The 23,479-nt window shown below is 39.6% G+C and overlaps 1 protein-coding gene across 1 annotated transcript in view; it reads right to left on the minus strand.

The window, feature by feature from the left end:
* Positions 1 to 23,479, minus strand: part of SULF1 (sulfatase 1) — a 173,390-nt gene that overhangs the window by 97,807 nt on the left and 52,104 nt on the right. The gene's annotated exons all lie outside the window — the stretch shown is intronic.

Raw genomic sequence — 23,479 nt, forward strand, 5'->3', positions numbered from 1 at the left:
TTGTATGAGTTGTAAACTCCTTGTTGCTACTTTTTTCTACAACTCAGACAAATGGGTGTTTGTATTAAGTTTTGTTTATTGTTCTGCACAAACCCACTGACCTATGAAAATACAAAGAAGTAAGAACATCCCTAGTAATAGGAATAGAGTGAGCTAATGTGTTAGTGTTGCTTTCTAGTAATTTTAGCAATACTATTATGTTGATCAGAACATTCATAATAGAATCATAGGCTTAAACATATGGGAAAAACAACTTTTTGGTAAAAATATGTCTATGAGATAACTTGGATTGAATTTTTTTTTTCAAGATTTTATTTATTTATTTGAGAGTGAGAGAGAGCACAAGCAAGGGGGAAGGCAAAGAGAGAGGGAGAAGCAGCCTCCCCGCTGAGCGGGAGACCGACGATGCGGGACTTGATCCCAGGACCCCAAGATCATGACCTGAGCCGAAGGCAGATGCTTGACCAACTGAGCCACCCAGGCACCCCTTAAGGATTATTAACTTGAGGTGAGTCTTAAAAGATATGTTCATTTTAACATTTTAGCACTCTTTTCACAAACACATGGGAGGAAGCTGGATTGATTATACTGCTGAAAATGTTTTTGTAGTTGACATGAAACTTGATGAAATAAGAAAAGATTGTGTGGTAGGGAGTGAGCACCTTCTCGGGAGATGGCTGCTGGAAAACTGTAGTTTTCCAGGTAGGAGTCATGGGAGAGAGGACAGCAGGGTGGGACAGTTATTCCTGGAAGTTCACCTCGCCTTGAGTCATTGCTTTGCCTGACTCCGGGGATAAAGGAAGAAGCCAAAAAAACATTCCGTAGAATGATGACAAGGTACAACGTTGCTTTATTTTGTCTCTGATGGCAATGACCTGGTTTCCTCCATGCTCAACCTCCTATAAATTCTGTTACTGTGTGTTGAAAGGGAAAAAAATACATTTTCACTTTTGACTGATGTAAATAGTCCTAACTTATTTGGCAAGGACTTCTCATTGTCTATCTTATCATTCATGAGCTTTTTCTTTCATAACAAGATCCTTATTTTATTTGAGTGGCAACATGCCTGGCTTTAGGTGACATCACTTAGCTTCCCTTGCAGTTCTCTGTGCCCACATGACTGAATCTTTTCCAATGAGACATAATGAAAGGGTTGTGTGAGTCTTCTAGAAGATTCCGTACAAGAGTGGGAGTGGCCATCTGTCACATAACATGGCTGGCGCTTCACTGGTCATCCTTGGACACAAGGATTCTCGCTAATGGAATGCTCCACAGTGGAGCAGAGAGAGAATAGAGGCCTGGGTCCCCAGTGACCACTGTCCCAGCCCTGCCAGCCTGACTCTGAATTTCTTTTACTTGAGGGAATAAAACCTTTTGTAGCTAAGGCACTACTTTGATTTCTACTATGTGTAGTCAAATTCCCAATGACATCGAACTAACACTATTGTTTTTCTCATTCTATCACCATCCTAGATTTGAAATGTTAGGAAAACATGGCCTTTTAAATCAAACCAGACGAATCTGGTTTATATTCAGAATAGATTAAAAAAAAAAACAACAACAACAACCCAACAACCTGTGGTTAATGAGCGATTTAAAGACACAAAGAACTACACAAATAAATGTGTAATTACAAAGTATGGTAAGTGCTATGAAATCCATAGGGGCAAGTGAGAACATGATATTCTCTCAGCAGGCATTAAGCTCCAAACTAATATTTAAGGCAGTGTAAGGTTTCTGGGTCAATTAAAGAATGTTAGAAATCTCTCATTAGCTATGAAAATGAAAAACAGAAATAGATTCCTCTATCTTTTGGTAATTTCCCAGGATTCAAGTGGATTTTATTGTGGTACAAATTGCTCTTTAGCTTCTTAAAAAAAAAAAAATTAAGTTTTTTTATGTGGACAACATACCAGTACTACATCTGAATCTTCTTTTCTTTTTTTTTTTCTAGTATGAATACTTTCTTAAAACTGAAGGAAACTAAGTCACATATTTTGAAAATGAATCCATTGAGAATAGTGAATTTTAAGAAGGAGATTTCTGTAATCAATTAACTATTCCATCACATTGAAACACTGATAATTGAAATCTTAAAAGAGTTTTTCTTTACATAGGGGCGCCTGGGTGGCTCAGTCAGTTAAGCATCTGCCTTCAGTTCAGGTCATGAACTCAGGGTCCTGGGATCAAGTCCCGCATTGGGCTCCCTGCTCAGTGGGGAGCCTGCTTCTCCCTTTTCCTCTGCCCTTCCCTTGCTTGTGCTCTCTCCCTCTCTCTCTCATGAATAAATAAAGTCTTAAAAATTTTTTTCTTACATAAAAGGAGCTAGCGTTATTTCTGCAGTTAGGTAGATGTGGCTGGTGACCCGTTCAAGGAAGTTCATCCAGTCCAACGTAATGCAGCCTGTATCCTTCGCGCCTGGGTACATACTTAGGCTGTATTTCCAGACCAGACTGTGCAAAACTTGATGATAACAAAAGCAACTCCTCTGCAGGAATGTTGGGTATATTTATTTATAAGAAAAACTTAATTATCTCTCTTCACCTACAGATCTTTTCCCTTTTCCATCTTTACTCCTGCAAATAAGACTTTTGTTTTTAGTTGAAAATAGGAATTCTGCCTTTATTTTGTTTTCAAGGCTTTCCTGAAAAATTCAAACTCCTAAAACTAAAGGTCCCTGTGTATTAAAAGAAAATTTTTAAACTTAAAAAAAAAACTGGTGTCAATTATGTGTCAATTACACCTCAAATTAGGATTTTGTAAACTCAGATTAGTAGCAAATGACATCTATACTTGGATGGTGAGACTGATTCTATAACAATTACTAAAGGCTAATTCAAAGTTATCACTGATAACTAGCAAAGTTGAGAAGGGAAAAAAGTATGAATCCACAAACCAAAAGACCTTATTCAATTTGATTTATGTTTAACTACCATGAAATGGAAATTATTTGGTAAATTCAATTAGTCTAGCTTATGTTTCCCCAAACTGTTTCGTGTCACGGCACACAAAGAAAATAGTAATACTGGTTATGAATAGTGCACAAGTCTGCTCATGGCTCAGAGGGGCTCTCATGGTTCCAGACCTCCCAGTCATCCTGAGGTCGATGAGGTAAACACCTTGACACCCCATTATAGATTTGTGATCCATTGCCAATGCAGAATGACCGCTAGGATGTTGTGATCTAGAAAGACAAACTGGATTATCAGGATTTTAATATCGATGTGGCTCTCTGCCCCAAAATGTTATGTACAGATATTAAAAACAGAAGATTAAAAAAAAAGGCTTAATTTCTATACTTGTAAGTATATACTGTATTTAGTAGTGTTTCTTAGAGTAATTTTAAAAAGAAAGTAATTTGATTCGATATGTAAAACGAATTACATAATCAATTAAATCTCCACCTCATAAAACCACAAAATCATAGAAGTCATAAACTCAAGCTCATAGACTCATCAATCAGGAGTAGACTTCAGAAATCATTTTTTTTTTTTCCCTTGAAGAGAGATGGGGTAGGGGAAGAGGGAGAGGGAGAATCTTTAGCAGACCCCGTGCCCAGTGTGGAGCCAGATGGGACCTGAAATCATGACCTGAACCAAAACCAAGAGTCAGATGCTTAACTGACTGAGCCACCCAGAGACCCAACTTTAGAAATCATCTTGTGTGACTTCTTCTTCTTCTTTTTTTTTTTTTTTAAAGATTTTATTTATTTATTTGATAGACAGAGATCACAAGTAGGCAGAGAAGCAGGCAGAGAGAGAGGAAGGGACGCAGGCTCCCTGCCAAGCAGAGAGCCCGATGCGGGGCTTGATCCCAGGACTCTGGGATCATGACCTAAACCGAAGGCAGAGGCTTTAACCCACTGAGCCACCCAGGCACCCCATGACTTCTTTTAAAGTTGAGGAAACTGAGGCCTTGAGTGATTGATAGCACCATTTGTATGAAACTATACTGTACGAAGATTTCACATACGTTTTCTAATTCGAATCTTCCAGTAGCTCCTGGTGGCACTGCTGTTATCCGTATTTTTTCACAGGAGGACCCAGAATCGAGAGGCTCAATGGTTCACTCCAAACTGCTCTTTCTCAAAGTGCAGAAGGAAACCCGCACCTTGTACCTTCCTACTCCATCGTGATCACATTTGAGCTTACATTGTATCCGATGCAAAACTAACTTTAGCCAGTTTCCTTCTAGTTCCATAAGTATTTTTGCCTAAATCAATTCTGTCTCAGGTTAAGGGACTTGCTGAAATGATGAGCTGCATTTGTGTGACGAAGAAATGTCTTCTGACCCACCACACCCACATACTTAAAATTTGCGAAACTCTTTCCAACATTCTTTAGAGTGTGTGGAACTCCCTAGGTTTGAGAGCAGTAACTCAAGAAATGTAAGTAACTCAAGAAGAATGAAAAAGTGAATGTTTTCAGTGATCTACAAGTTGGTGGATCCAACTTTAATCTTCCAAACATTTCCATCTTTCTTCTTCTTCTTCTTTTTTTAAAAAGTAAGTCTTGTATCCTCTGCTCTGGAAATCAAACATCTCTATTGAGCCATACATGCAACTACTCACAGGATTCACATGTTTTATCAAAATGGCTTGCTCTCCTCCCCAAAAAATATTTGGAAGGAAGAACTTTTTTCATAGGTTCTTTCCCCCTTGAGAACTTTGGGATATCGTGACACCCTGATTAAATAAGACATCTGGGGTTTCAAATACATGTTCAAGGATCTCTATTTTTACTTCAAAAATGTTGAGTGATTATCTTTTCTTTTTACTTTCTCTTCCTTCTACTCATTCATCTGATTGAAAAGTGTCCTATAATTCTCTTTTCAGAGCTAAATCGCCTTATCTCCATACTTCTAAGGTTAGTATATAATAGCGAATTCTCAAATAACGTTAAGGTAAACAAATGGTATGAAAAAGTGAATGCATTTTCCTTAGTTCCACTGCCTGTTTTTCTGAGTAAAGACACAGATAAAGTTCAGTGATCTTTCACACTGCCCTGACAACACTGGGCAAGTGTACCTGGCATTGTGTCCTCAGAGGAAATGTCAAGTCGTCCTTACCTAGGTTGAGGCTATTTGGGGTCTGCTCTGGTCTCACAAATGGCAGCCACTTCAAGTTAATATGCTTTACCATCATATTTCTGTAAAATGTAGATGCCGTTTCTATTGACATTGGATTGAGTTTGGTGGGAAATTACAGATGGACCTGGAGATATCATCCTATCTTCCCTGTAAATCTTGTCCTGTCCTTCCCACCCCTGACCCACCATTCTCTGTCTCCCTTTCCCAAAACACACACTTCTATTCTGTTTATTCCCTCATCTCTTCCTGAATTCTCCTTTTTAGGAATCATTTAGCTGTACCATAAAGGAAAGGGTATGAGCTTTTTATGTTATAGATTTGTATTGAATGGTGGATTGTTTTTTTAGTCCAGGTTCATTCAGATTAGTTTAGAGTGATCCTAAAGGAGGTATTAATAAGCCTCTACTGATTTCATTAATGAAATGTTTGCCATCACCTATGTGACAGGTCCTGTGACAAAGAGTTACAAAGAGTTTCCCCCAGGAACTTATGATTGGTCTTTCATTTGGGTCGTAACTGGCAAAAGGAGAAAGAAGGCATAACAAATATGTTTCTAGAGAGGAGCTCTCAAATGGCTTCCTACAGCAGGAATGTACACTCCTAAGGAAATCACCAATAAAATGAGAAGTCAACCTACTGAATGGGAGAAAATGTTTGCAAATCATATATCTGATAAGGGGCTAATATCCAAAAAAATATAAGGAACTCATACAAGTCAATAGGAAAACAACACATAATTCAATTAAAAAATTGGCAGAGGATCTGAGTAGACATTTTTGAAAAGAAGACATACCGGGGCACCTGGGTGGCTCAGTGGGTTAAGCCTCTGCCTTCAGCTCAGGTCATGATCTCAGGGTTCTGGGATCGAGCCCCGCATCGGGCTCTCTGCTCAGCAGGAAGCCTGCTTCTCCCTCTCTCTCTCTTCCTGCTTTTCTACCTACTTGTGATCTCTCTCTCTCTGTCAAATAAATAAAATCTTTAAAAAAAAAAAAGAAGAAGACATACCATGCGGAGAAAGGGGAACCCTCCTACACTGTTGGTGGGAATGCAAGCTGGTGCAGCCACTCTGGAAAACAGCATGGAGCTTCCTCAAAAAGTTGAAAATAGAGCTACCCTACGACCCAGCAATTGCACTACTGGGTTTTTACCTAAAGACACAAATGTAGTGATCCAAAGGGGCACGTGCATCCGAATGTTTATAGCAGCAATGTCCACAATAGCCAAACTATGGAAAGAACCTAGATGTCCATCAACAGATGAATGGATAAAGAAGATGTGGTATATATATACAATGGAATACTATGCAGCCATCAAAAGAAATAAAATCTTGCCATTTGCAATGACGTGAATGGAACTAGACGGTATTATGCTCAGCGAAATAAGTCAATCAGAGAAAGACAACTATCATGTGATCTCCCTGATATGAGGAAGTGGAGATGCAACGTGGGGGGTTTGGGGATAGGAAAAGAATAAATGAAACAAGATGGGATCGGGAGGGAGACAAAGCATAAGAGACTCTTACTGTCACAAAATGGGGGGAGGGGGGTAGGAAGAGGGTGGGGGGTTATGGACATTGGGGACGGTATGTGATATGGTGAGTGCTGTGAAGTGTGTAAACCTGGTGATTCACAGACCTGTACCCCTGGGGCTAATAATACATTATATGTTTATAAAAAAAAAAAAAAGAAGACATACTGATGGTCAACACACCCACGAAAAGATGCTCAGTAACATTAATAATCAAGGAAATGCAAATCAAAACCACAATGAGATATCACCTCACACCAGTCAGAATTGCTAGTATCAGAAAGACAAGAAGTAAGTGTTGGTGAGGATGTGAAGAAAAGGGAACCATTGTGCACCATTGCTGGGAATGTAGACTGGTGCAGCCACTATGGAAAACAGCATGGAAGTTCCTTAAAAAATTATAAATAGAACTACCATGTGACCCAGCAACTCCACTTCTGGATATTTATTTAAAAAACCTGGAAACACTAATTTGAAAAGACATATGCATCCCCATGTTTATTGCAGCATTATTGATAATAGCCAAGATATGAAAACAACCTAAGTGTTCATTAATGGATGAATGGATAAAGAAAATGTTATATATATATATATATATACATATATATATATGTATATATATATATATAGATAGATGGATGGATAGATAGATACACACACACACAATGGCATACACAATGACATACTATTCAGACACAAAAAAGAACGAAATCTTGCCATTTGTGACAACATGGATGGAACTTGAGGGCATTATGCTAAGTGAAATAAGTCAGACAGAAAGACAAATACTATTATATCCTCACTTATGTGTGGAATCTAAAAAAGCAAAACAAAACAGACAAAACACTCCCTCCCCTGAAAAAATAAAACAAGCTCACAAATACAGATAATAAATTGGTGGTTGCCAGAGGGGAGATGCATAATGGTGGGAGAAATGGGTGAAGAAGGTCAAAAGGAACAAACTTCCACTTATAGAATAAATAAATCATGGGGACTTAATGCATAGGATGGTGGCTCTAGTTAATAATACCATATTGTACGTTTGAGAGTTCTCATCCCGAGAAAAAAAACTGTTTTGGTTTAAAGATTTATTTATATTTATTTGAGAGAGAGAGAGCACCAGTGGTGGGAGGGGCAGAGGGACAGAATCTTTAAGCAGACTATCTACAGAGCACAGAGCCTGATACGGGGTTTGATCCCATGACCCCGAGATCATGAGCTGAACTGAAACTAAGAGTTCAACGCTCAACAGACTGAGCTTCCAGGGGCCCCCAAAGAGAGAAACGTGTAACTATGTGTGGTGATGGGTGTTCACTGTGGTGAGCATTCTGTAGTATACACAAATATCAAATTATTATATTGTACACCTATCAAATTATTATCAAATATCAAATTATTATATTGTACACCTAAAGCTGATACAATGCTATATGTCTGTTACATAGCAACTGGGGGGAAAAAAAAGAATGTACACACTCCTCACTGTGGTTGGCTCTGCATGGGACCAGGCATGGAAATGTGGGCAAGAAGTCAAGAAACGCCATCACCTCGAGAGAAACAGCTTGTGCCTTTCCTCTGGCAAAGAGACAGCACCTGCTTCTGGGGTAGGAGGGGGCGATGGGTTTGGAAAGAAGTTCTGAACTCGAGTATCTGCTCTCCCACTAACTTGTGTGATTTTGAAGTCGACACCCTTTCCGAATCAGTGGTTCCTCATCTCTACCAAGTAACATCCTTGCCTGTCTTCCAGACTGTTTTTACTATCACATGATTTAAAATTGGGGCACTGCTTGATAAACACGAAAATGTCTTATACAAATGAGGCACTCTAATATCTTGGTCTCTATCTGCAGAAAATCATCCGTGTCATTGTGTCAGGGGGAAAAGTGGCTTAGGGACTTTCCACTGTCTCTATTTCTTATCACTGTCTCTATTGGCGGTACAGCAATCATTCCAAGAATGACAGAAGGATCTGGAGGTTGTATCTCTTTTCTCCTTCTATTGTGGCATCTTCCCCACCTATCAGATCTGATCAATTACTTTTCGTGCTACTTTTGACATCTAAATGTTTATCATTCTGTTTCCTTTTCTCTATTTCTTTCTTCACTACCATCGATCATACCTTCATCTCTTTTCCAGATCATTATAACAGCTTCTAATGGTCTTTCTGTCTCCTGTCTGCTTCCTCTTAAATTCATTTTCAATTCACTCAGGCACCATAACAATCTTCTTAGATGCTAGCCTGCCTAACCATGTCTCTTCTCCCCTCAAAATTAATGCTTTCCTAGTCACGGCCCTAGTATTAAAAACACCTTCTAGATTCAAGCACTTGCAGATTGTCCAATGTATTATTTGCCCAACCAACTCCACTCCCACAAAAATGGCAGCCCCTTTTTTATTTGCTGAGAAATACAGACATCAGAAAAGCTTTTCTTAATCTCCCCCTGCCACTCGAACTTATTTTCCATCGCCAGAAATTCTGTGTTCCTCCTCTGGACTCTAGTAATATCTTGTGCATTATCTCCACCTTTGAACTATCATTTCCCCCTCTAGATCCCACTGGAATCTGGCACAGCATAGGGGCTTGGGAAATGTTTGTGGAATAAAAGAACGGATGTCGACATGGAAATGCACTTATTCCCTTATGGGTATTTCCGGAACCCAGATGTAAAATATTTTAAAAAATATATAGGCTACGTTACACTCTGGTCTTTTCAGCCATATCTAAACATCCAGTTAGTAATTGCTTAGGGCAAAATGTTTTCATATTTGCATGTCATAGTATATGAGAAAAGTTAGGACATTTAAATGCCTCTGTCGACTAACATGTGATTTTTCATCTTTAAAAGCCTTTCCTTTTTCAATGAGCCTCAATGTGTCCAAGAGGTCATTTTCATTCAGTAGGTTAAAAAAAAAACAAACAAACCAAACAAACAGGGAATGAAAGTTGTGACCGTCTGACTTTATTCCCAGTTATTTGAAAGCTGTTTTGTAGCTCCCAAGTTGGCCTTTCTGAGTACAGAGGCTCAGGTATTTGGATTCAGAAGCGGCCCCTCAGCCTTGCAGCGTGGGGAAAATTCCCCGACAGATGTGCCCCGTGCTCTTCAAAGCCAGACCCGGACACCGACAGGTATCCAGCTGCAGGGCTCGATCCTGACTTACCTCACTGTGTTTATAATATATAATGTTTTATAAACCTCACTGTGTTTATAATATATAATATATAATATATAATATATAATATATAATATATAAATATATAATATATACTATATAATATAATGAAATAAATGAAAGCTTGCAAAAAGAAAGAAGACTGGAGTGTGGGAAGGTTCAGACCTGACAGGATTTTCTGTTTTCTCTCATTGCCCTGTTGTTGCTCAGGACTTTGTTTCCAAGCCTTGCTCTGCAGAAACCAACACTAAACCTCCCTCCCTCACCTTCTAGACAAGTGCTTTCAAAACTCACTGAACTTTCTGACTCTGTGGGGTGGACTCCTGAATATTGACGTAGTCTAGAAAGGGTTTCTGGCCCTTGTGCACTGGCAAACTTAACCTAGAAATCTCCAACCAAATTTCTAGTCATGGATGGCAGGCAAATGGCCATGGCGTTTAGGGTTTAGCTTCTGTGGCGTTGCGCAGCAGACTGGGGGAGGAGACGCAGGACTGAAACAAAAGAACTCAATGGCTCAAAAAAGTCAAGGCAAGCCAACAAGCTCATAAACAGGCAAAACAAAACAAAAGCAGGCTGATTGCTTCTCCCCCCAAAATCGTTCTCTAGGGTTGTATAATATTTTAATTCCATGCATCTGGAATGAAATAAGAGTTCTGGGATGACATAGCCTCAGAGGAATCTGAAAATGAGCACAGGAAGCGAGAAGCTGAGAGTCAAAGTTGCTGTCTTATATTGCCCAAAGCACTACAGGTAAAGGATTCTCATTTCAAAGGTACCGAATTTGCCTTGATGTCCCTGACATTCTGGCAGGGTATTAAGCATTTCTGCAGGCCACCCTGTCCTTTGTGGTAAAAATGGGAAGCATGGAACTATAATATCAGGGAATGGCTTAGTCATGAGGGAGAGTCTTCTTGAATCGTTCACATTCCTGAAGTACTCCTAAGATGCCCATCCCCGTGCTGAGAGCAGAGCTGAGACATTTCTATCTATTTAATATAATGTGCTCTTGGAGACCAGAGGCGGATCAAGAACATCTTTTAACAGAATTATGCATATTTAATGATAGTTTCTGGCAGCAGAAATCCATTCATAGGACATGAGGAGGTTATTAAGAAGAAATGGATGAAACTTCCAAGCTACCTTAGGGGATGAGAAACAGTTTTCAGCTAGGGTACCAACAGTCACCCAACAAACCTCTAAGGAGCCCCACTGTGTACCACGAGCTGTCAGGAATGCCCAGAAATCCAGGTATTCCTACCTGGTTTGCTAACTGATCTCTTTCCACCTGCAGACAGAAACTGAGAGAATGCCTGGAAAGGCTCAACTCGGAGCTTCGTTCTCTCCCAAGGGCACAGGTGCTCTTAAGGAGGTGCACAATACAGGTCAGAGAGGCTGATAATAAAAACTCACATTTATTGAGCCCACAGTATGCACCAGGAACAGTACAGGAACTCCCTACACAACAAAGGAAGTAGGACCCTATTTTCCTCATTCTCAGCTGAGGAACTGAGGAGGAGAGGTCAGATGGCTTTTCCGAGGTCACATGACCTGTCACTGCAAGGTTAACCTGGGTTACCATGAACTAGGACAGCATGATGCCTCCCTGGGAGGGCCATGTTGAGTAGGTTTTCTACCATCTCACCAGACTTCCTGGCAGTTACCACTCTATGTCTTGCGTCTGTGGTTGATTCTTCTGAGACGCTGGTATAAAAATTGGAAAATGCCTCCGCCACCCTGCTCTAAATGAATAGGAACTAGTGAACACTAGTGCATCAACTTCCAAACATCCCTAGAAAAAGGACATATCCTCAAGCACCCGCACTCCGGGGCTTCAACCTCAGTAATTTTATGTTTGTCAAAGGATTACCTTAAAATGCAACCTCTTTAGCCTGGAGAATGTGGCTAATGGATTATATCATTATAACATAATAATAATAATATTAATAATATCTAATTATATTATTATCCTGTCACTTTCCTTGGCCAAATGTACTTAGTAGCAGGGTGTCCTGCTTATCACGGCTATTAATAAACATGAAGAGCAGACTGCAAAGAGAGTTGGAATGTCCTTTGATGTATTAATGGTAGGACATCAGCTATTTTTAATTTAATTAATTGCGAATGATACTCAGGATCATGGAGTTTATATAAAGTATAAACAAAATGAGTTTCTGTAGCATGTCTGATGAAAGGTAGAAACATTTCCTTTCTGATCCTCTGAACACTGTTTGAATAAGTCCTAGATGATGCCTTCTTTATGAGCTACAGGACAAATTTATGTGGGAGCCTTCCTTGCCACCCACATGGCCAGTTGGATATAGTCTTTTTTTTTTTTTTTTAAGATTTTATTTATTTATTTGACAGACAGATCACAAGTAGGCAGAGAGGCAGGCAGAGAGAAAGGAAGGGAAGCAGGCTCCCCGCTGAGCAGAGAGCCCGATGTGGGGCTCGATCCCAGGACCCTGGGATCATGACCTGAGCCGAAGGCAGCGGCTTTAACTCACTGAGCCACCCAGGTGCCCCAAGATATAGTCTTAAAACCAAACAGAAAATGAGTGCAGTGCCAGCCAGAAAACCAGGAGGTCTAGGGAGATTTTATATATATATATATATATATATATATATATATATATATAAAACACCTGGGCATAAATACTATAAAAAATCATGATGGAATCAAATTGATGGAGGTTTCTATGAATGAAGTGGTTTTCCCCATCAAGAGGAGTGAGGTGTGAGCCAGAGGGTACAGGGCTCTCACGGGTTCTTCTTGGACAAGGGCGATTGTGTTCTTCACTGATAGGTTGCATGTGTTTTTCCAATTGGCTCTATTTAGTTGGAACCTTCGTCCTAGCTAAGCCAGGTTCATGGATTTTAAATGAATAGATACATAAGGCTAGAGCCTTACTTCATGTATTGTGGTGTTTGCCTTTTTCTGATCCAGGAATTGTTCCCTATTTTTGGCAGTGACTCTGATTTTTGGCCCTGGAGGAGTCATTTCTCTCCCTTTGGTATATGCCTTGAACTTCCAGGGATATTCATACTTCCCTCACCTCCCCCGTAGAATGCTTTGTCTGGGGGGCATTCTTTTTCCCTTCTCCTCAGCAAGAGGGATCGTTTTGAAGATTGACCATTGACAGAAGCCAGATCATTCAGAATCATGAGACTTCCTTCAGAGGTTTTGTTGTTAGAACTTGGAGGAAGCCAGTGCTCTGTCATCCATTGACTTAATACTGTGAGGATGAGATGCTGGCGCTCTAGCAGCCACATTGCAAACATGAGAGCATAAACATGCCTAAACATAGTGCTCTCTATAGCAGGCAGAGCCAAGAGAAGGGGTGAAGAAACACAGCAGGTGATACTAAGTGAGTTCCAGGATAAGCCCTCATTGCAGCGAGCAGTATAACCTGAAAGTATTATTTGTAAGACCAATCATTCCCTTGTTACCTAATGCAGTTTGGGGTGATTTTTTTTTTCTTATTTCAGCCCAAAGCTTTTAATGGATACATAGGACATATAATAATACATATGTATGTTGTCATATATTATATATCACATATATGTATAGGTCAAACCTTAATTTAAAAAACAGCTTGCTTTTGTTTAAAATGATCCTTACGAAGTCTACTATTATTTCACTTCCAATCAGCCCATTTCTATCTGAATTATTTAAAAATTTTTCACTTAAGTCTTAATTAATTATGAATGGTGACTTTGTGTTTAGGACAATTTAAAAATACGGTTCCTTTTAAATATGTATGACATCAATTGTATCAATATAACACATTCATTTCATAGGCCTGTGAAGTCTGTAATCTTGCCAACCTTGTCAAACTGCCTTTGGCTACTGTTATCCTGTCTCATTTCTCTTAAGTCTCAAAAGAGTAGTGAAATAAAATCCTTTTAATTCACTCATTTGTCGAGGAAATGCAGTTCATGACAGATGGAAGACCAAGCCGAGCTCACCAAGGTTGAAGTTTGAATCGGTCATAAAATAGATATGAGCAAAAGGAATGTAATATTCCTGTTTTTCTGGCGATTGTTTCCATGTATTAGAAAACCTAAGTGACTGGTGATGCTTCTAGAAATATATTCCTCTTCTTCAGAATTGGCATCGTCAAGTCCACTAGATTCTTGTTTCTTACGGCATATAACTAATTCCCATAAAAGCCAAATTAATAGTAAGTCACCCAGAAGTTGACCGTGCATGATTTAGTGAAAATAGCTATTGAGTATCTCTTAATCAAGGAGTTTCTCAAAGAGCCATTTGGCTCTAAAGATGTAATATTGTATTACAGACATTTAAACAAATCATTTGTAAATGTTTCCTGAATTTTTCAATTTTCATCTGGTCCTTGGAGATTGCCTATTTAATTAGGAGCTACTTCCTGTAAGAACTGGAAGTAAGCAAACCTGTGTTCGATAATGGGAAACGTACATTATCAAGTATACTCAGCCTCAGGATGAACTTTGATCACGCAACTCTCACTAAAGTTATTAATAGAAGATTTTCCTAACCCATCAATAGCTTCCTTCTCATTCCCATTCCATGTCATCATTTTTCCCGTCATCATAACTGCTGAGCATAAAACTCTCGTAAGCGGGGAAAAATAGCCAACTTCACAACCAACCTTGCGAATATTTTCTTCTGGTCTTTTTTTTGCCTTTTAACTTTGATTTTGGAGTTTTAAGCTATTCACCACCAGCCTTTGATTTTTAACATCATACTAGCACCAGACTGGGGGTGAAAAGAACCACATTCTTTTCAAATCGGTTTGGTTTTTGAACAAATCGCCCAAGTTAGGTTTCATCACTCTCCACAGCCTGCAACAACCTTGAACTCAGTGGGATTACGGGTATCAGTGACCAGGTTTTTCAGCAGCTTCTGCACCAAACCAAGCATAGAGAAGACTGTGGTAGAAACAGTAGGAGCCAGATGAGTATTCTTAATCACTTGACCAGTCGGGATTCTAATCTGTGATTTTCTTAGTATTAGTACATCCAGATTAGTCCGTTTCCATATCTAAATCTTGGTTGTACTCACAAATATTCAAATCAGTAGTAAATCTATGCTATCTAGTCACCCCCTTTCTTCTTGCGTATTTTTTTTTTCATTTTCCTACTGTAGAATGCATTTAAAGATCACACAATGTACTCTCTTTTTCCGAGGGTAGCCAAAGCACAAGCTTCTTTCTGTTTATGAGCAGGCTTTTCTAACAGTTATTAATAGCAACAAAGTATTTGTTGTTGTTTTGGGGGAAAAAAAAGGAGCTAGTGACCTGTTTTTCACAATGATAATGAATCTATTCTATTCATATGGCTGTCCGTTTTTCCTTTTCTCAAAGAAATGAATGTTGTGGTTTTTCCCCCCCTAAATATTGAAAATTCTTTTAAGGTTCAATGAAGCTTAAAGCTTTCTCATGTGTCTATTTTGAAACAATTATTTTAAGACAGAGTGACTTGTTTCCTTAAAAGACCCTGAGGCAAAAAAAAAAATGCTTTTTAATAAAAAGATATAAAGTTTGAGGTTATATGAAGAACAATTCTGTAATCAGAATGGATACAATACTTTGTCTAAAGGCTTGTTTCTCAGTGTTCCTGAGCAAGAGTGACTTTGCAAATACTCTTGCTTCCTAACCCCTAACTTGTTTGCCTTGGAAGGCCGGCAAGCTAGAAATTATCCTGTCGTAGGTTATTTGCTGGCAAGTGGTTCTCAAATCTTTAGCTAAAGAGTGCCACTGCCATTAAGGATGTGAATTCCTGTGCTTGATAGCAAAGCGTTCCCTCCGTAGAGAAGTGGTGGTGTGTTTAATCAGTTTAGAACTGCCTCTTTTTCTTGCGGTGACACTGAGCTGCGGAACCACCATGCAGCAGAAACAAAAGAAAAGGTCTTCTTGGTAATTAGAGAGAAAGAGAGAAAAGGCATGGATTATAAAATGTGTCTCCATTTAAAAATTGATTCCAGAGTAAAAAATACTTCTAAGATGACATTGAGATGTAGGGTCTCCATAGGGATCTCTCTTAGTCCCAGTGCAATGGACTTTTCAGCTTCCATATTAATTACTGTAATCACAACTCTGAGGCAAACACACATATTGACTAAGAAGGGCTTTTTTGGAGAATATAATATGAACAAGTGTTGGGGGTAAATAACAGGATACTAAAAAAATGAGAAATCATTTTTTTTTTCCCCCATCAGTAGGAGCCAACGTTCAATGGGTTGGGATGGAAAGGGAGGAGAGGCGGGTGGTGGCTTGGGCAAACATTTGTCATGAGGACAAAACCTGTGTTCTGAGCTCACTATGGGCAGAGTGCACTATTGGTGGGGCAAGGGAAGTTAAAACGGAATACTGTTATTAAGGAGGTACTAATATATTTGGAATCTCTTCATTTACACACATAGAAAGATAAAATAGCTTTTTAAAGATCAACACAAGTCCCCATGGGACAACCTGAGGAGACAGCACAGACACAAGCTAGGCCTGTCATTGAGAAAGTCAGTTTTGAGTGGTATTTGGGCAGCTTGGTGGGTAAGAACACAAGCTCAGGAAGACCTGGATTTAATTTTTCAAATCTCTCTCTTGAGTCCTGAGTGTTCTTGGGCATGTGCATTCCCTTGTCAGTTTTCTCTTCTGCAAAATGGGATAACAATCGTGCTGATCGCCTCATACCGTTCTTGTGGGGATTCCAGAACTGGTAAAAGTGTTAAAGTGCCCACATTCTGCCTGGCACCCAGGAGACCCTCAACAAATGCCTTGTCCTTTTCTCACTTTGTTCCACTCCTTCTGAGCACCTACTTAGGTAGGATACCGACGACTTCAACCTCTTTGGAAAATACAATTGTCTAATCTGATATGTTGGTCCAAGGGGATAGAAGGTATTAATTTAGAATTGGGTTAATGCCACTATTGAGGTTTAGCTAGATTTTTCTTTTTCTAAGACAAAGGAACCAGAACAGCTGTCCATAAGCAACCTATGACTCAGCTGAACTCTAGAAAGAGGTAAAATCCATTCAAAGGGTCCAGATGATTACGTGAGTAGGAGACAAACAATGAAATCTATAGAGAACATCTAAAAAGAGTTTTAGGCATTAGGCCATGTGATTTCATCAATAAGAAATTAAGGCAGAATAGGCATAGCCATGTAATAGTAACCAAATTTTAGTTTTCTGGAGATTTTAATTTTCTCATTTGCAGTAAAAGGTGGTAGTTATATTTAACTGTCTCTAAGATTCATTTTAGCAATGAGTCTCTAAGAGTAGCAGACTAAGCCTTCCCAATGGTCCATTATGTCTCAGATTCCATATAGACTATGGTTCTGACCCCCCGCAGGTAGCCAGTAAATATGTGTCAAATAATATGAATGTGTATGGAGAGTAAGTCCTAGACTTGCCTGCTTTTTCTGTCTGCTCAAAGTGCTTGATGTTTGAGTGTCTAGATGAGCCTTATCCTGAGACACAACTCCTGCACTTGGTGTCAGCAGTAGGGCAAAATGAATGGGGTTGAGAGTCCAGTAAAACTCCTCAAACTCTAGCTCTCCTGGGATGGATGGAAAAACAGATTGCCTGCTGCAATCATAAACTGTTTAAATGTATCTATTGCCCTTATTTCATCTCTCTTTTGGTCTTTCTCTGAAGTAGAAAAATGAACCCAAGTCACCAGACAGTACTGTTAATGAACTGATAATGCATAGTAACCAACCCCCAAAACAGTCCCACAATTCTCAGCTCCTGATATTTACATCTTCATATCATTCCCTCCCACACTTAATAGGGCAGACCCATGTAACCTATGGTATATGGTGGAAATGATGGTGTCACTTCTGAGGCTAGGCCCTATCAATCATTGCTGCTCTGTCTCGATGTCTTGGATCACCTGCTCTGGAGAGAGTGGCTGCCATGTTGTGAGGACACTGGAGTAGCTCCTGGGTGAGGACCCCATGGCAAGGAATGGAAGCTTCTCATTAACAGCCAGGACCAGTGTGCCAGCCGTGCGAGTGAGCCATCTTGGAAGAGGACCCTCCAACCCCAGTCAGTCCCTCAGATGACTGCAGGCCTGGTCAAGGTCTTGCACTGCAATGTCATGACCGACCTGAACCAGAACTTCCCAGGTAAACCGCTCCAAATTACCGACCCACAGAAACTGTACGAGATAATAGACATTCACTATTGTTTTGAGCCACTTAGATTTAGAGTCATTTTTAATGCAATGATAGATAACTATACAAGAGGCTTCTAAAAGATTGATCCCAAGAGTGATGGTGCTAACTGCTAATCATTTATGAGAATATAGAGTAGAAGGGTCCTAAAGTTTAGTAGCTATACCAATGACAAAAAGGCATTTTCTAACGATTTTTTCAGAAGATACTCATTTCTTTCTCCATTTCATATATATAAGCACACTTTTAGACCTAGCACAGTGGCTTATAATAAGCATGGCTTTGGGGACTCTGACAAATTGGGCTTCAATATGGAGCTAGTGTGCTAGCTCTTAGAACTTGTACAAGTTAGGCTTTCTGGACCTCAGTTTCCCCAGTAATAAACTAATGCTGTAGAACACACCTCATGGATATTGTGAAGGTTAAATAACCCAATATATGTGAAGTTTTTTGGAGAACAGCTGACACATAGAAAGTTCCCCATATTACCATTTTTATCACCAATTTATTTTTACAACCTAAATATTTTAACCATGTCATAGTTTCTTCATTTTCCATGATCCATGAATTCATTCAGTCAGTTAAGATGTTTTCCAAATTGAATCTGGAACCTGAAACAAATAAGGAAGGATGATTGGAGAGAGCCACTGTGGCTCGTCGACTGTTCTGCCCGGACTGTTCTGCCCGGGCTTCCTCCCTGGCCTCTTCTGCTGCCACCACTAATACTGGTCACTCAAAGACCAGGCCATGTTGTCTTATTCCCTCCCCACTCCCGGACCTAAAAGACACCCCGTCTCAGGGTACGTGGATATAACACTGTCTTCTAAGAGTGATAGATCTGAAAGTTGGATTTTTATTTTTATTTTATTTTATTTATTTATTTTTGAAAGTTGGATTTTTAAAAGAAAGCTTTAGAAGGGAAGCTTTCCAGGGTTCCAGTCGAGTTTACCAGGATAAAATTAAGGAAAGCCAAGTATTGTTAGAAAAAAAAAAATCAAGAGTTGCCTCAGTTTCAAAGCCCAATACTAAATTGACCAATCTATTGAGAATTTGGTCTTTTTCCACTGTGTTTTTCTGTATGATGGGAGAAATCAGAATCCACTTCTGTTTGTGAGATCTTTAATTCCCATGTTTATTTGTGTCATGGTGAATTGTAAACTCCAGCCAATCACAACTGTCCTATCTTACAGGGATTGTTGAGCTGGGGATTTAGTGTGGTTCAGAATATTAGCATATTTATGCACTCAGCCATTCTATTTGAATTCAGTGCAGCGAGGGGGTGCAGAGCAGACTTGAACAGCAGGTGGTTTCATCAAAATCTCCCTGAAACTCTAAACTCCTCATTTTTAAGGTTAGGAGGCAATGTGCCAAGGGTCATGTGGGGGCAAAGGGCAAGAAGACTGAAAAGGATTAGAGGAAGATAAAGACCAAGCAGTTGGACATAAAAGAGTTCCTGGAAAGCAGAAAACTGGCTCGGTATACCACATTTTTATTACTTGGCTTTACTCATTTACATTATTTCGCTGAAATAAGCAAAACTAGCCTCCCTTTAGTTTACCTCATTATACTAGAAGGGGGAGGGTGTTAAATCAAACTATTTAGAAATTCCCTTTTTCTCATTTCCCTCATCCTCATCTCTCTCTGCCCACCCCAGAGAAACACACACAGATTCTGCTATTCAAGCAACATTTTTCATCCTGCGTTTTTCCCGCAATTTTAAGGGAAGGAAACGCAGATGTGTGGACGTGCTATGTGGGTGGGAACCAACAGGATGAGAATCTCATTCATTTTTAAACCTTCACATCTGTGTGGACAATGGTTGTTTGTTTCTCATTTAATCTATCTATCTATCCTTCTGACTATTCTCTACTTACTTAGGAACGTGTGGTAAAATACATCCTTTCAAGACACCTGCAATCCAGTTTTTTGCGTAACTGGTATTTTCAGTACACCAAAACTCTGTGCTTACTGAGCCCCTAAGCTGCCCAGGAATCCCCCACTGACACCAGCCATTCCATCTTGGAGCATCTGGAATGAAGTCTTTCGTCCCCTCTGCTGAACCCTTTGTCCTTTCTGACCTCTGGCTCTTTCCTCTTGCTCTACTGGTCATTTGCCTTGTCTTTTCACTTGCCCCCAATGACATGGCTATTGTAAGGTGTTTGTATTATTTTGGCTTCTACTACAAGGCCTTCTATGTGACAATCTGCTAGCTAGAGGGTTTTTCCCCCTGTTATTTTCTCTTTTCATCTTTTCTGGGCATTGACAATGTACAGATTGAGAATATGGTCACAAACTGTTAGAAACGAGGCTCTGAATACAAGTTACTTCTGCATTCGCAGGGTCTGTCCTAAAGGGTGCTCATAATCAGGATGCCTGGGTGGCTCTGTTGGTTAAGTGATTGTCTTCGGCTCAGGTCATGATCCCAGGCTCCTGGGATCAAGTTAGGTCCTGGGATCAATACCCGCATCGGGCTCCTTGCTCGGCAGGGAGCCTGCTTTTGTATCTCCCTCTGCCTGCCACTCTGCCGGCTTGTGCTCTATCAAATAAATAAATAAAATCTTTAAAAAGAAAGAAGAGTGCTCATAATCTCTGTCTGCCTGTGATGTCAGCCCCGGGGAGGCAGAAGGTTGTCAGCAAACTGGAGGGGAGTTCTCCAGAATGTCAACAAATTACCAGCTGAAGCCAGATGAGAATCATGCACACTGACATTTTATTATTTTTATTGCTGAAGTGTCTAAATTACTTTTGGATTAGTTCTAGCTTTCAGATGCAAGAAAACATTACTAGTATCATTATTATTATAGCTCTCTTTCTCATGAAGCAAATTCTCTAATTTGAGTGGAACTAAAGTAGCCTCTCACTATAAACTTCAGGAAATGAGTATTTTGAAACAGAAGTGTTTTTTAATTTTTTAAAGAAGATTTTATTTATTTAGATAGAGAAAGAGTGAGTGTGGGTGTGTGTGAGCGGGGGGTAGGGGTAGAGGGAGAGAGAGAATCTCCAGCAGACTCCCCGCCGAGCTTGGAGCCCAACGTGGGGCTTGATCTCACAACCCTGAGATCACAGCCTGAGCTAAAATCAAGAGTTGGATGCTTTACAGACTGAGCCACCCAGATGCCCCTGAAATAGCATTTAAAAAAAAATTGGCTAATAATAAAAATCAATCATTTTAATAGAACTAATAAAATAAAACTAAAAAAAGATAGGTTGATCTTGGGGAATAAAAGTCAAGAAACTTAAATTCTCCTTTGCACTGAAGAATAGCCTTTGAAGATGTGGTTTATGTTGAGAGTATCCAGGAGAGCTCTCTGGATATTTTTAAAAATTTTTAAATTTTTTTCAGTGTTTCTCTGCTTGGATATTAATTGCACTTCTAATATGGCCCCACAAGGAAAGGGATTTTGTTGCTGGCTGGCGAGAAGGTTACAGGGAAGTACTTTCTGCCATCGTCCTAAGCATCCTTAAGCTGGCAAGAGTGGACAGAAGCCTGTCATTTGGTCATACAGCAATTTGTACTTACAAACTTTACAGTTCTGGGGAGGTTCTAGTGAATTTACATTGTTAACTTCTGACCACATTTTTCTGAAATACATTCTAATGAACAGTAGAGTGTGAATTATCACGGAAGAGCTTGAAGAAATACACCCTCTGTCTTGGAGCATCTGGAATGATGTCTTCTGTCCTCTCTGCTGAGCGCTGGGTCCTTTCCGACCTCTACCTCAGACTGGAGTCAGTGCTAAAGACTGTTGCTACCCCTATAAAGACTGTTTCTAGCAATCATGCTGACAGAAAGCTTCAGTGAGTGTTACTTCAGCTCACATGTGTGGTCATTTTAGAATGTAAGCGCTCTGGTAATTGAGTTTAAATAAATTTTTTAAAGATTTTATTTATTTATTTATTTGACAGAGAGACAGCCAGAGAGGGAACACAAGCAGGGGGAGTGGAAGAGGGAGAAGCAGGCTTCCTGCTGAGCAGGGACCCTGATGCAGGGCTTACCCTAGGACCCTGGGATCATGACCTAAGCCGAAGGCAGATGCTTAACGACTGAGCCACCCAGGCACCCCTAAATAATTATTTTAAGTTAAAAAGATAGATAAGAAGAAAAGAAAAGAATATAAGCTCTCTGAGAGCAGAGTCTGTGGGTCACATCCCACATTAGAGCCTCAGTCCCGAGACTAATATCCTGCACGTGCAAGGCATGCGTTGACATTTGTTGAAAGGATGCCTGAGCTTTGCCCTTTCAGATAAAGTCCACAAAATCCACTTCACAAAGTATCGGCTGCCTGGAAAGCATATAGTAATTTATAACATTATTATCATTTATGGTAAAGTATAAACAAGATCCTAATTTATCAAAAACCCTTTGACTTAATGGTTTTTTTCCCATTGGACTATTTCATTCTCCCTACCCAATTTCCTTAAAAAGGAACAAAGAAAGTTTTTTTCTGGATTCCTGAGTTTTCAAACAAGTCACCTGGTGTCATCCTTGTTACTGCTCATCAAGGCAAAAGACATGACTCACAAACATGAAAGGGGGGAATTATACCAGGGAAATTTTACCTGGCCATCCTCAATTTCATTCCAAGGAAAATAGGATTCCTTTCCACCACAAAACTGAATTTACAACAGGATTAACAGTCAAGTAACTTAGTCCCATCGAGCACTTTCTGAGTATCTGTGGGCTCACACCGTACAGAATCTGACCAAGGTGCTGTTCCTGACTTCCAGGAATTTTTCTTTTTCCCAAATGTTCTTATGGGATCAAGGATGGAATATGGCTTAACTATGAAAGTATTAAAATCTGATCATATCCTCTGAGCCGTCACTAGGACAAATACCATGAATTACTTTTGCAGCCATAAAGCCTGTATAGGTATCATTAAGATATATTCACATCAGAATGATCTTTTGTCGCAGTAAGGAGAAGATGCAAAGCCATAAAAAGGGGGTAATAGAGCCACCATTCTACATATAAAGCACTATCCACCATCCTTCCGATATTCTGGTTCTTTTTCCCAGAGAAGATACTTGGTTTATCATTGCCATAAAGCAAGCCTAGTCCATCTATGCTTAAATTGGATTCTTTCTTCTGGGTTGTTGTTGACACCTCTAAGGACTTTCTTGAATTTATTTCACTGTAAAATAAGAAGCAGCAAGTTGTTGTGCATCTGATAGCTTCTGGTGGGGATATGGGGGAAAAATCTCATTTTGGCAAAATGTTACTTCATATGAAATGTAATGATTTATCCAGGTTTGTATATAAATATGTTATCCTTGAGTACTATAGTTCTAGAAAGTTGAATATAAATTTGGGTAAATCCACTGATCCAGTGTTATGCTCAACTCTTTCTTAATGCCCTCTATCCTGTCTTCTTGCCTGCCTGCCTTCTTTCTTTCTCTTATTTCCTTCCTCCCATCCTCCCTCCCTCCATCTTTTTCTCCTTCTACTTTCCTCCTTAAATCCATATGCTTTTTTATTTCTCACCTTATTAAAAAAAATTAGTCATGTTATTAGATTACATAGCCTACTACTTCC

The sequence above is a fragment of the Lutra lutra genome, chromosome 4 (genome assembly GCF_902655055.1).
Source record: "Lutra lutra chromosome 4, mLutLut1.2, whole genome shotgun sequence".
Lineage (NCBI taxonomy): Eukaryota > Metazoa > Chordata > Mammalia > Carnivora > Mustelidae > Lutra > Lutra lutra.